Raw genomic sequence first — 15,164 nt, forward strand, 5'->3', positions numbered from 1 at the left:
AATTTCAGTAAGATAAACTCTGAACATTCTTCACACAAACAGAGGAGAGCAGCAAGAATGATCTAAGGTCCAGAAAACAGACACAATAACAGACCTTCCAATATGTAAATCACTCTTGCAAAGAGGAAGGGAAGCCATCTTTCTCTGTGACTGCCGTGGGCAAGATAGAATGGGTATAAACTGTAGTGAGAAGCCTGACATCAAGAAATAGTGAAGTTCTGAAACTGACTTCAGAAAGTCTACAGAGTCTCCATCACTAAATGCTTTTAGAAACAGATATGAGGGATTTTTTTTTTTGTCAGAAATTACTTACGTAAACCTCTGGGACAAGGTGAGGTCTAGATCACTTTTTCCAAACTCCTCCTAGGCCTGCAATTTTGTGAAGTTTCATCTACTTGAGGGGTATATATATTTGATACAGATAAATATATCTAAAAAAAGCGTTAAAATACATGTCTAACAAAAAAATGCATACAAGGAATACATATGTATGCAAATTATATGGATTTAAACATTTTTAGTCATATTGAGAATGATTAGTTAGGTTGTCTTTCTGGGTGATTTAAAGGATGAATTTGGATTTGGTGTCCTCTGAAACTGAGTCATTCATAGGTATTTTCATCAGATATGATTGTTGTGCTCATTGAAGGTAACCTCTCTGTACAGCTTATTGAAAAATAATGGACTTTGGTAAGAAAAATAACAAAGGCTTGAAATTCTAAAAATAAAATTATAAAATTTTTTTTTTCTTTTTTCTGAGGACGCATCACCTGCAACTCTTTGTATTGATCCTAACACTGACTACTCTGCAAAATCTTCTGAGTCACTGAGACAGCTCAGTCTATGAAAAAGAGATTGCAAACAGCCTGAAAAATATAACAAAAAAAAAGGCTCTGAGAGCTGTGTTGGACAGTGTCAAAATTTTTTTTTTTTTTTTAAATAGATTTTAGTTTCCTTCATGATGTAGCATTGCTGATTAATGGATCTTTACTCCCAGGAAAATGGGATTTATACAAAACAAACCGCTTGTCAACTGGCTTTAGAGAGTCCCCCCCATTCATTTTAGTTAATTGAAATTATGAAAATTCTGCAGCCGCTTAATCAGAGATTTCTCTGCAGAGTACCACTTCTGGCGATGCTTCACAGCTGTATATGACTTCAGCAGATACAAATAAGATATATCAAGAAAAGTGTGTTTACAAGCCCCATTAATTTCAAATAACATGGCCTGTGGTATTGTAGTACCCCTTGATAAACACATTTGGGTTGTAATAAACTTTTTCTGTTCTGCTATGAGGCTATTGTTCCGTGACTTCCAAAAAATATCATTTCAGGATAATTCATCTTCTGTGATTTGTTTGTGCTTAAGGTACAAAGCCAATAATATTATTGTCTTTTTATTTGTAACAAATGATGAGCAAATAAAAGAAAAACATCATGATCTGCATATAAACTTTACCTTTTTCAAATGTGAAACCAGATGATAATTTTAGCTGCAGGACATGTCTACGTTACCAGGACTACTAGTGTGCTATACTAGAAAAGTGCTGCAAGAGTGAATACAGCTACAATAGGAAAGCTATCCTTTGTATCAGTCCAGCCATCACCCTGAGCAAAAAAGAAACCACAAAACCAGCAAAAGATCTGGTATGGCAAGATTTACTTCATCAGTTTCGATGTCCAAATATGTCCATTAGAGATCATATCCCTCCTAGTTGCAAAGCTGCATCTGCATCAGCTTTTAGTTTGAAGTTTCTCATGGAGGTTGGACTAGATCTCCTGAGGTCCCTTAGGCCCATAGGATAATTCCGATTATATGTTGCATTTTGAGGGAGTGTTAACATTTCATCCATTTATAGTTTGAATTCTTATGCACAGAAAAGAAATAATTCGTAAGATTCTTCCTGATTATCCTAGTTTTTCTTCATGTGTTTTAGGATGGTATACTTTCCTTTCAGGTCTTCAAGTTAAATGCAGGCTGTAATCAGATGATTAGAGAATAATCCTACTGTTACAGCTGAGAAAGCAGTCCTTTGTAAATGGGCTACAGTGGTGCAAATCATGCTCAGTCAGTCAAACATGTGCTTCCAGTTTTAATCCAGGTTGTCCATTTTACAGGTGAAACGATCACAACAATTACTTTAAATAGCACTTTGCAATTGTAGGTGGCCAGGACCCCACCTGTAGTCTGCTTTTATAGCTCAGCCACTGAACAGGGCTATGGCAAACCACAGTGGCTTGACTGGTTGCAGTCACCTGCCTAATTCTGCAGGGTCACCAGAGATTTGCCTAAGGCGTTACGCAATTTCTTTTCAAAGATTATGTTCCGAGACCCATGTGGGGTCCAAGCAAGAGGAGGCGAAAAGGCAGAGGCAGCAGAGGCTTGCAAAAGCATCTATTTTCCATGGTGCATGGGAAGATGCATGTGGCCACTCTATTTCAGTGTTAGTTATGCAGGTACTCCCAGGGGAAGAGCAAACGTACAGTACACACATTTCAGAGGCTGGAGCTGCAAATTATTTGCAGAGGTGTTAGTGCTGGGAATTAAACCCAGTAACTCCAGAGGAACTCTAGGCAGCATGGGGAGCAAACAGGAGGAACTAGATGTCTGCGAGTAGTTGCAGAGCTATGTATGGTCTGACTGGGATCACAGGGATGTGCTGCAATGGATGGGTAGTGGTTTTTTAGGAAGGACAGACCAGCATGGTGAGACAAGGAGTTGCCTTTTATGTGAGAGAGCAGTGGGAATGCATGCAGCTATACCATAGGATGGGTGATGAGCCAGTCAAGAGCTTATGGGTCAGGATTAGCGATCAGTGTGGGCAATGTTGTGGTGGGCGTCCGCTGCAGCCCATCTGATCAGGAAGAAGTAGGTGAGGCCTTCTTCAGGCAGCTGGAAGAAACCTCATGATTGAGACCCTGGTCCTCATGGGAGACTTCGACAACCCCAATGTCTGCTGGAGGGACAAGACAGTGGGGTACAAGCAATCCAGGAGGTTTCTGGATATTTTGTTTCTTAAATAATAAGACAATATAAAAACCAGAAGAGCAAACCTGGTTACAAATAAATATCATATCTTCAAGGAGCTCCAATATGAACAAGCACATCAACCATAAAAGCGGCTTCCTCGAGCTATTCTTACATTATTAGGGAGAAAAAGATGAGCTGTGAACAATCAGAAAGGTAATTTCTCCTGTACTTGCAACAAAATATCAGTTAATTCTTAACTTCATTGTGTTGCAAGCAGATCCACACCCTTTCTTCTATACTTACTAGGTTTTAATTAAGTTACAAAAGAGAAATACAAATAATTACAGCTCTAGGAATGCCTGGAAACACGATAAAGCTTTGACTCTGCAAGACTTTTAACTGTACTTAATTTTAAGCATCTTCTCACTTTGCTTGTCAACTGATAACACATAAAACACTTGTTTCAACACCTAACAGCATCATTGCTATAACATATTCCTTCCTAGAACAATGATCTTCTGTGCTGTACTTGCCTGTGATAACTGTAATCTCTTGATGTGATAAAATGCAGCTTTTTAGTGTTCATGTTCCATGCCACACGATACACAGCAAATCATCTGAATCATCTAGCTCTCAGTGCCATTTTTATTACAGATTTCTTCATTCTGAGGCCGACAAAGGAGATGAGGATCAATGGAGAGACAGGGGAAAAGAGGAGAAGAAAAGAGAAAAATGGGAAACCCATTTCCCATAACCTGGGGAAAATGGTTATGAGACCCTGGATATACACAGAGTCTTCAGTGAGCTGAGAGCATTTTGGCCTTCAACAGCAGACTTGTAAGTCAGTGGTTGATCTGTGTAAGAGAATGTTTGTTCCAGTATTCTTGTTTGGTATCTTGAGAAGTTATTTCATCATTTATTGAACTGTTCCATATATCCTCATAATGAATACTTAATGCTCTGATATTAAATGTCTGATGGCTCTGAAATGAAAGTTCTGTTCCAGTTATTATGAGATGTGCCCTTTTCATTTTTAGAGAGCCCTCTTAAAAACACACACAGAAAATCTCAAAGGTACCATAGGTACCTTGCTTATCCCAAGCTAGGTTTTTTGCTTCCTGTTAGCTTGGACACATTTACTTTGCTTTTGCAGCATTTAGTTTGCTTTTGCAGAAGGCCTCTGTGGGGGCACTAAAAGACGTCAAATAAGACTGAAACTGAAGAATGGACCTCCTATACCTCAAGGGCAAAAAGCTCACTTGGTTAATGGGCTTTAGGGGAACGTAAACTGTCCTACCTGCTAAAATGGACATTTTTGATATAACTAAGATTAAAAGAAACATGTGGGGAGGGGGGGAAGGCAAAAGGAAAACTTAGACTACCTCAAAGCTTTAGGATCTCTTGCTTTTAAAAAGATACAATATTGAAAAAGCCATTATTGTTGTTGTTGTTATTTCCCTAGGTGTTCCATTAATTATTTTTATTCCTGTAGGTGAAAGAAGTCTGGATTAATTCCCAAAGCACCTGAGAGATCTCATACCCATGGTTATCAAAATAAGGAAAAAAAACCCCTGACTTTAAGATTTTATTATATTTCTACAATTCTGTTAGCTGTGTGAAAAACTACGTGAGCTCTATTAATAACTTACATTTAAAGGAACTCGTACTTTGATCTGGAGAGGAATCTCTATATTTGCAGTGCCAGGTATTTTTCTATGCAAGGTGGATTTTGGGTTGTCTTTTCATGAAGTTTTACCACTGCCGTGGTTTTGAGTAGAATATCTGACAATGAGTAAACTTTGTTAGGTTTGGAGATTTCATTTGAGTAATGTTCCGAAAAGCTGAATATGATTTTACTCTTCATCTGAACTTACTGAAAACAGTGTTGCTTGGTAAGCTTTGGTTTCCAGGTATTTTTGGCTTGGCTAGAAATAGTGTAGCTTATTTTGTATGTATTTCAGCACTTCTTATTTCAGGCAACACTAGAAATAAGCAGTGCAGGACCAAACAGCTATGGCAAAAAAAGTTATTTGAAAATTAACCAGCTTCATTTTGCTGTCTTCTTGCTATGCTTTTTGGAATAGTGAATAAAGCTCCTTTTGAGTGCAGCCATTGTCATTAGTTACAATATTAAATGTTTGTGAAGGACTTAAAAGCCAGTTTCAAAACATTTTAGGTAACCTGGCTGTCCCTTTCTGTGAGTCAGTCACACCTAGGAGCTTCAGGATACGTCATGAAAGACTGAAACGGAAGGAGGCAGAACTTTCTAAGGTAAAACCTTAAAATAGTCTTGTTTAGGGGTCCAATCATTCTGCTCCTTTCCCTGCCCCAAGTTGTCTAGTCCTGCTCCCTTCTCTGGTCAGACATTGGTGCTTGTGTGACAGATTGAGGAGACTATAAAGCTGCTGAGCATCTGAGCCCGTGAAAACTCTTGACTTTTTGGGGAGGATGCCAGGCAACACTGTTGGATCCTGATGGCCGAGACACCAGGGCTGTTGCAAAAGAGTGGGTTGGACTGTGTGACTCTGGGTGACAGCTCCAAAATGGATCATGTGAAGCCTCCATGCAGGTGTGAAATGAATTATTTAAGTGCTATTATTAAAGTGGTTGCAGGCTAAGTATGGATTAGAGACAATACTTGGATTCAGCAAACAGGCATGACATTTAGATATTCAATCAGAGCCCCTAAACATAGCATTAAAGAACATTGTTAAAGCACTCAAAAATGAGGAAAGATAAGGATTAAGGTGCAACTTGAATTCAGCTTCCTATTGCATTTTTTTGTAGTTTTGCCTAGAATAATCAGTTTGGAGCACTTGGAGAACTAACAGCTCTCTAACACAAAGTCCTGTACTAGGTCAGACAACCACAGCTGCATGATCTAGTTCAGGGCTGTTTTTTGTTTTTTTTTTTTTATTTTTTTAATCTCATTTTATTTTGTAACAAAATCTTACTTGCAAAGAGGGCTTTAGTCTTAGGAAATGCCTTCCCTTGAACAGCGTTTTGAATGACACCATTTATTCCTGTAGTGAAGATTTCAGGCAAGTGGAGCACTTTTCAAAGACACAGACCCTCTGGCAGCATCCCAGCTCTGCAGCAGCTCTTTCCGGTCACAGGTTCCACACTTTTCATGGCTCTGTGGGTGACAGTATGTGCCATATCCCAAGTGAATCTGTGATGATAAGGGAAAGCAGGAGGGTGCTTCTCTGTGGACTTTGCATTTGACGTTTGGAAGGTCCGTGGCTGGGGAGCTAACGTACTGGCTACTGGAGAGCTGTAGTCATTTCATTGTGACTTATAGACCAGGAAAGTGAATCTCATTAAAGACCTGACCTGCAGATGAATACAAATCTTGTCTCTCATTATAAACGACATCTGTGAAATGCAGCTTTGCTTCCTAGCAGGAGAAGAAATAGCTCAATACTAATTCAGGAGCCCCATCCTGTCCTGTGACACACAGTGATCAATTGCTTGTTCTTCTTCTCCTGTGGACGTAACACATCTTCCTCGAGCAGGGAAACACTTTAGTCTGATGTGTGGATTTAATTTTCCCATCATTCTTTCTGCTCTGTAGAATATGTGTCTGAGCTATGGCAAAGAAATCTAATTTTTTCCAGGAGGCTTTGGCTGGGAGGAATGATTGAGAAGTGGACAGCTGTAAAGAGCTTGTAGCATTAATTGCTTCATGTCCTGTTCAAGCTATTCTTTCTGATGTTCTGTGACATGTAAGAATTATTTCCATGTTATGAAGTCAGGGGCTGGGTGCAACATGAAAACCCCTTTTTCTCCTGATTCAGAATCTACCTCTGGTGATGCCAGAAGATTTTATGCACTGACTGGTATTAGTGGGGATTAGATCAACCTATGACTGTCCCTTTTCCTGCAGGATAGCTGGTTCCTCCCTAACATGGATTTGGTAAATTGTGAGTCACATTTGCCTGTTACTCTTTCTGGAGAAAGCTTTGGTGTTTTTTAGAGAATGCCAGACAAGAATTTCTCTTCCATGTAAGTATAAAACTCAGTGATTTGGCTAGATAGGACCATTTAAAGGAAAGAGAAAAATAGAAGTCAGTTAAAAAGCGTAGAAAAGCACAGTTCTACAGGTTGTCTTTTATGAAGACCAGCGAGAGCTAGCTTCTAAACTTAAGTTTCAGTATTACTCAGTAGAGAGTTTGCACAGGCTTGCAGAGGGCAGCTTGACTTTCTGAAAGCCTGTCAAAATTATCTTACATAGGGGAGTGGCGCCTTTTAAGAGAAAAAAAGTGTCCTCAGCCTTAGAAGTGAAGTGTGCAGGTGGGGTTTCCTTTGTGGTCACATATCTTGTTCCCTTGATCTAAAAATAACAAGTGACAGCAGATTTTGTTGTAGTTGCCAACTTATTCTCAAGTTCAGGCAATTTGCTTGTGCTTCAGAAGTGATGGGACACCTTGAACTGGATCACCTGGCATCTGTCTTACAAACACATTCTCCCTCAGGGCTGGAAAGCTGGGCAGAAACTGAAAGCAAGGGTTAATTAGGAAAGAAAGGATAATTATCTGGGGTTTCCTTTTTTTTTCTCTGTCGCAGCCTTCACTGACCTATAGCTACTGTTAATTCATTTCCCATTCTGCACGGATACCTCTGTGCATTTCAAATGGCTTTGCCCATTGTCTCCCTGCTTAAATAAAACCCTGGGGATTCTTCCGCCTTTAAAGGAAATTACAAAAGCCTTTGCATATTGTGCAGTTACCTCTCCCTTTGTTTTCCTAAAAAAATGGATTCAGCACCTCCCTGGCAGGACACCAGAACCAGCATGTCAATATCACAACATCTCTCTGTGGGAGTAGTGTCGTGTGTGTAACATCCTGGTCCAAGGTTATACATTTATAGGCAAAACCACATTAAAATGAGTTGTTTGCACTATTACCTTCAGGGGATGTGAACAGCGAGTACGTTGTTCATCCCTGTCCCAACTGCAGAATCTGTTACAGGCATTAAAACAATTGTGATTTAGGTCAAGAGGTTTTAGAAGAGGCAGCGTCATTGCCTCTCTGACACCTTACCCACTGCTGCTGCTCCCCAGAGTCCTTTCATGTAAGACACCCTCTTCTGCACCATTAGCATTACCTGGAAACTGATATCCTTCTTCCAGCTCGGCTTTAATCAGTGGAGCCCTAGCAAGGTCATCCTCATTTTCCACTCATTTTTCAGCATTTGCATCTTCACTAATGAATGCTTTTCCTGGCATATACACAGTGTGTAGGTAGTGAACCCCTTCTAAGAAAAAATGTGTGTGTGCATGTGTGTGTATATATGTAACTTTAAAAACACATGTCATTCTGGGAAATATCCTAGGGCAATGATATGACATTGATATAATGGTGTTTTTGAAGGTTAAATGTTCTAATTAAAGCCTGTCTCCAGTTCTGAATCAGCTGACTTGCACTAGAAGTCAGAAACGTGTCTGCATTTTTCAGCTTGCATACCGGAAAAAAAAAAAAAATTAAGAACACTGTTTTTGAAAGCTCTGATCCTGTTTATACATCTACATATACTGCCAGACTAGATAACGCTCTTCTGATAAGAGGTAGGTGAAACCAACCAACCAGTACAACAGAGACCAGCAACACCCAGAATGTGGTGAAAGAAGAGTTTGCACCAAGCAGCCCTTCGTCTCTAAGCTCTCCACCTCCAAGCTCTCCATCTCCAACCTCTAAGCCACAACGCCACAACTCTGCAGGTGGATCAGGACAAGCTTGGGCATTCCTACCTTCATAGCATTGTCACAGAATAAAACCATGGACTAAATGAAAACACGTTACCTTCCATTTCTCTTTGAAATTGTTAAATTAAATATCATAACAAGACTATGTCTTAGCAGGACTGTACTCCGCCCCTTCTCAGCTGATGTATAGAATCATAGAATCATAGAATCATAGAATCATAGAATCATTGAGGTTGGAAAAGACCTCTAAGATCATCGAGTCCAACCGTCAACCCAACACCACCATGCCCACTAAACCATGTCCCTAAGCACCGCATCTACACGTCTTTTAAATACCTCCAGGGATGGGGACTCCACCACTTCCCTGGGCAGCCTGTTCCAATGTTTCACCACTCTTTCAGTAAAGAAATTTTTCCTTACATCCAATCTAAACCTCCCCTGCTGCAACTTGAGGCCATTTCCTCTCGTCCTATCACTTGTTACTTCGGAGAAAAGACCAACACCCACCTCGCTACAACCTCCTTTCAGGTAGTTGTAGAGAGCGATGAGGTCTCCCCTCAGCCTCCTTTTCTCCAGGCTAAACAACCCCAGTTCCCTCAGCCGCTCCTCATAAGACTTGTTCTCCAGACCCCTCACCAGCCTCGTTGCCCTTCTCTGGACACGCTCCAGCACCTCAACGTCCTTCTTGTAGTGAGGGGCCCAAAACTGAACACAGTATTCGAGGTGCGGCCTCACCAGGGCCGAGTACAGGGGCACGATCACTTCCCTACTCCTACTGGCCACGCTATTTCTGATACAGGCCAGGATGCCATTGGCCTTCTTGGCCGCCTGGGCACACTACTGGCTCATATTCAGACGGCTGTCGACCAACACCCCCAGGTCCTTCTCTGCTGGGCAGCTTTCCAGCCACTCTTCCCCAAGCCTGTAGCGCTGCATGGGGTTGTTGTGGCCGAAGTGCAGGACCCGGCACTTGTCCTTGTTGAACCTCATACAGTTGGCCTGGGCCCATCCATCCAGCCTGTCCAGGTCCCTCTGCAGAGCCTTCCTACCCTCGAGCAGATCAACACTCCCACCCAACTTGGTGTCGTCTGCAAACTTACTGAGGGTGCACTCAATCCCCTCATCCAGATCATCAATAAAGATATTAAACAATGTAGAAGCATTAGCTCTGTCTGTTTCTGACTTGGTTGGAAATTTGTATGTCCCAGATCTTACTTTTTTTCCTTTCTTAATGCACTCAGTTGATTTTAGAAAACATTTTACCTATCCCTTGAAACCACACCTTTCAGAAAAGATTAGCAGTACTGATGACATTGCAGTTTTTGTTGCCGATGAACCAACTAAAGGGAGTTTGTGTTGTGTGTGCCTAACCCTGAACAGCATGGTTCTATCCTTTGTTTGCATGAGAGAATAGAAGCAGCTTGAGCAAGCTTGTAGCTGGATCAGGCTGCATATTTGGCCCGATCACCTGTCATGGTTTAACCTCAGTCGGCAACTGAGCACCACCCAGCCGCTCGCTCACTCCCCCCACCCGGTGGGATGGGGGAGAGAATTGGAGGAGCACAAGTGAGAAAAACTCATGGGTTGAGATAAAAACAGTTTAATAATTGAAATAAAATAATAATAATAATAATGTAATAATAATAATACACGAAGCAAGTGATGCACAGTGCAATTGCTCACCACCCGCCGACCGATGCCCAGCCCGTCCCCGAGCAGTGTCCCCCCCGGCCAGCTTTCCCCCAGTTTATGTACTGAGCATGACGCCACATGGTATGGAATGTCCCTTTGGCCAGTTTGGCTGTGCCCCCTCCCAGCTTCTTGTGCACCTCCAGCCTTCTCAGTCGGTAGAGCATGGGAAGCTGAAAAGTCCTTGACTAGTGTAAGCACTGCTTAGCAACAACTAAAACATTGGTGTGTTATCAACATTGTTCTCATGCTAAATCCAAAACACAGCACTGTACCAGCTACTAGGAAGGAAATTAACCCTATCCCTGCCGAAACCAGGACATCATCTCTCTTCCTTGTGCCTCAGTTTCCTCATCTTTAAACTTTGAATAATGATACTAACCTCTTCACAGTGCCTTAAAGAAAAGAATTACGGAGAGCTACTGTGCTCACCAGGGCCTGTACAAGAAGTCTGGGCACCTAGTTCAGAGGTCTGCTCTGGGAGCATCACAAAGTTACTTTTTGGTACCCCAAACATTTTTCTGGGCCTAGATCTGCATGTCCTCGGAAGATCTTAGTACCTCATCTACTTCAGTTGCTGTTGATCTGCTTGTTCATTCTTCTTCCTTCCTTGCTAAGAACTTGTGAAGATGAAAGTTCATTTATCCCTAAACATGTTTTCTCCTCTGCTTTGGTATTAACAGCTTTAGAGGATCCTCAGCCCCAGCAACATCCCACTGCCGCAGCTGCTGGACTTGCTGCTGCTGCTAAAGGGAACCAGAACATTGAAACCAACACGTGCACTGACTTAGCAGAATGAGAGCGTGGGTGTCCCTGTGCCTAAAAGTTTACAGCCTGACCAGGCAAATGAAATCACATGATGAAAGAAGTATGCCAGTGGCCCTCTCCAGATAGCAGATGGAGACACAGCAAAATAAAGTGATTTGCCAAGGACAGAGCTGCGAGTTAAATCATTGTACCTCCCGGGGGAGAGCTGGGTGTGTACAGACAGAAGATGATGTACGCTCTTTCTGGATGAACAGATGCTTTAGATTTTGAAGTGTTTTTATTCCTCCCCCCACCCCTCCCTTGCACTCTCTTTACCGCCTTCATTCTTTCTTTCTCTCTCTTTATTTTTTTCAGGCCTGCTCTTCATATCTCTATATTTGATTATGTTCTGCAGGGACAACTCCTTCTTCCTTGCTAAACACCTGCTGCTTTTTTGAGAATAAGTGGAGGACAGAAATACAGCAAGGCAGAAATGGAGGGAAGCCAGGCCCCAGAGAGCTACAGCCGAGCACCCGAGGAGGGCTCTGGCGAGTGCACGCCTCACAGCCTCCTGGCTTTGCTCTGCTGCTTTCACACTGCATTTGGCATTCTCTGTCTCTCTCTCCAGTCAAGTCACCAGGTGAAACCTGTCACCAACCGACCCTTGGTTGCCTCACAAAAATACTTGCAGGCTGCTGCTGCCAATTCCTCTTTTCTCCAGTAATAATGGATTCCCTGTGATACAGTCTGCCTTAGCTGTAATTTGGCCTTGCCAGAATAACTTGACAATGTTAGTAGCTGGAAAAAAAAGCTACTTGTTCATGTCTTTATGTCTCCTCTCTGTGTCTGGTGCTGTTCACAATTCCACCTACTCTTGCCCGTCTTGCATTAATCTGATCGTTTTGTCAGCTCTTCTGTCCTGTGTCCCAGAGGCTGCACGTTTATGGGGAGAGAAGGAGCCCTGAGTAGAGAGGTACAGAGTGGGCGTTTGGACAATGGTATTGAGTAATTTATTAACAGCAGTATCCCTGCTGGAAACAAGTCATCAGCAATAAGAAAGGTGCATGATCTTCCCCTCTGAACTTCAGAGCAGCGGTAGGGCCCGGCACTGAATGCTAATGGCTTCGTGTAGGGCTCATTGTCCTCTGTGTTTGTTCTGAAGTACAAGAAGAAATCTGCTTCCACAGGAAAGCATTTTCAGCAAGGTCCATAGAGGTGTTTGTACAGCCCCACAAAGGGTCTATGTAACTCCTTCAGCATTTTGAGGGTTTCCACCAAAAGGACTCCAGCCTAAAAACGTCTCCATGCACAAGAAGGCAGCTGGTGCAGTCTTGTTGTGTTGTGCAGTATTAGTGCTTGCTCTTGCTGTGGCCAGACACTCTTTGCTGTTGCAGCACTGAGGACCACTGCACTAACGTTTGTGAACCACATCTTTGAGCCTGCATTTGAATCACAGCTGTCCGGGTTTCCATTTTAGTCACAGAAGAAAAAGAGACTCTTGTTAAAACTTTGTTCCTGCAAAGAGTGTGGGGGGAAGAGCCTGCTCCTATCTTTTTGCTAGAAGTGCATTTCTGCAGAATACTGCTGCTGATAAACTGCCACGACTGTTCTCTTACCCCATGCAATTCCTCTCCCATAAATCCCATACAGATGTGTCAGAGTCCCCCGCTCCAATGCAGCATAAGGTATGTATAGCACAGATGTCCAGAGACCTTTCCTATAAGATCTGAGTCCTATGCTTTAATGGATACATTGACTTTCCATTCCATACCACTTGGTATTAAAAGTCTTTCCATTGACTCCCCAAATGTCTAATCAACTGGACTTGAGCTGTCTCATAGACTTGCGCTGCTTTGATGACCAAAACCAGCCTTGTTGACTAGAAGACAGAACAACAATTTTTTTTTTCTTCACTTTTCAGAGAGAGGTGCGTGGGACTGCAAGTCTTCAAAGCCTGTGGTCTGTGGTCCAAGAGCTAAAAACAGCCAAAAACTTCTCCACCATCTGGATGAAAAATTACAGCTCATCTTGCTACCGTTTCTTCTTCAGCAGTAAGAAAAATAGTTACTTTTAATAGGGTTTACCTATTTAAATTTTTCTCTGCCTGTAACAGGGAACAAGCTAAAAAACCACAGCGGGATCACAGATTTAGACTAGCTACCAGATTTACAGTCCTGAGAAACGTTCACATAACCGAGTGATGTATCACTCAAATATGTAAATAAGTTTTCTGTGGGGAGCTCTCAGACTCTGCCTCAGAGGAAGAGTTTTGCTTAAATAAGCACAGAACAGCTTTGTTGTTGCAACTTTATGGAGCTTGTCCCTTCAGGCTGCTAGTCCCAAAAGCTGTGCAAGTCCTGGCCAGGCTCACTGATGAGCTAGCAATTGTGTTCAGCTACAGACGCTACCTTTCTAGCCCTGCCAGCGCTCCTCTCCCAGCTCTGTTAGAGGCTGCTGCTGCTGCCCTTTACTAATAAGAGAACACTTGTATTTTTTCAGGGAAGGGACATAGGACATCTGGGTTGTGCACAGTGAAGGTGATTCTCAAATGCATTTTTCATGGGACTAAATTATAATAATTCAGCTTTTGGCTTGCTTTGAAGTTAGTGTGGTCATGCTATGACAGTTGTGGTTTCTTTTCTTACCAAAAATACAATTCGAGTGGTCCCTTAAAATGGCAATTCCTGCTTCTCTGCAGCAGCCCCCTTCCTGACAGAGAACAGTGGCATTGTTTTGCCATTATTTTTGATAACTCTTCTACCTATCCCTATTTCTTTAAAACAGGGATTTGGAGATCTTTTGTGCCAGCATCAAGAACTAGATCCAAGGGTAGACTTCAAAATTTTAGATAAATTATTTTCAGAATAAATTATTTTCAGAATATTTTAGAAGCAGATTCAGCTCAAGAGATCCAGCAAAAATAGTCAGGAAATACTAGTCTTGTATGGAACAAAAAGGAGGAGGAGGTGGAGGCATAAGAACAGCAGACAAGATAGAAGCAGGAGAGAGGGAACAGAAACTGGATGAAATCAGGATATAAAAGCTTCTAAATCTCTTTATTTTAACGTACAAAAAATGCCAAGTCCTAAAATACAACACTTTCCTGGTAATGACCACATTGTTAAGAAGTTTGCCTTTTGGGGCAAAAGGGCTGGATATGCTCAGTGGCATTATTCCAGCCTTATGCTTGAGATATCTTTCCTTCTATGCCCATTTCGAGCAAGTGTTATTACAAGCCACACATAGGCACACACACAAAACAACTAAGAAAACAGAAGTAGGCATTATTTCAGACAATGAAAACAGCAAGTTTTGCATGCAGATGGCCGCCTTTGAAATCTGGCTTTCTTTCAACACATGTCAGCATGGCTATATATCTTTCTGAGTTACTGTGACAAGAGCTGAGAATGGATGGATCGCTGTTTTACTGCAGTTTTTAATAGCAATTTTCAGAGATTAGGACTCTTTGGGAAAACAAGTTTTAGAGTCTGTTTTCAGAAGGTGCTTGAGATTAGCAAGTAACTTTAGCTACTCCGATATCTCCTTCAAAGATGATAGAGGTTGAAGGAAAATCAGTCATAAAGGAGAACTGAATTTGGTTTCTTATCATATTGTGCTTGTTTAGGGAGGGTTTTTTCAGAGGTTTGTGAGAGCCAACTTCATAGTATGCATCTCAACAATGAGAAAGGTCTGTGTTCAAGGGAATAAACATACTCCTGAGGGTGATACATCTGCGCTGGCGTAGCTTGTGGCCTCTTGCATTGGTTGGAAAGAAATGGGATCAGCAGGCAATAAAACAGGCAAACTGTCTTTGTGCTTATACTAATTATTCACTTTTTAACTTTTTTTTTCTTCTAATTTTTTGTTCCTCTTGTTGGCTTGCTAGTGTCCTAGGTTTACCTTCTGATGTCAGTCATTAGTCTCCCTGCCCCAGTGGGAAGTCATTTCATTCAGCCAATGTGGTAAATGTTGTGTGGCTGCTTTCACAGAAGAATTGTAATGACTGCTGTTAGTATTAATCACTGTATTCTTGAATTAGTTTTGAAAGGCACT

Source organism: Aptenodytes patagonicus, chromosome 1, assembly GCF_965638725.1.
Source record: "Aptenodytes patagonicus chromosome 1, bAptPat1.pri.cur, whole genome shotgun sequence".
Taxonomy (NCBI): domain Eukaryota; kingdom Metazoa; phylum Chordata; class Aves; order Sphenisciformes; family Spheniscidae; genus Aptenodytes; species Aptenodytes patagonicus.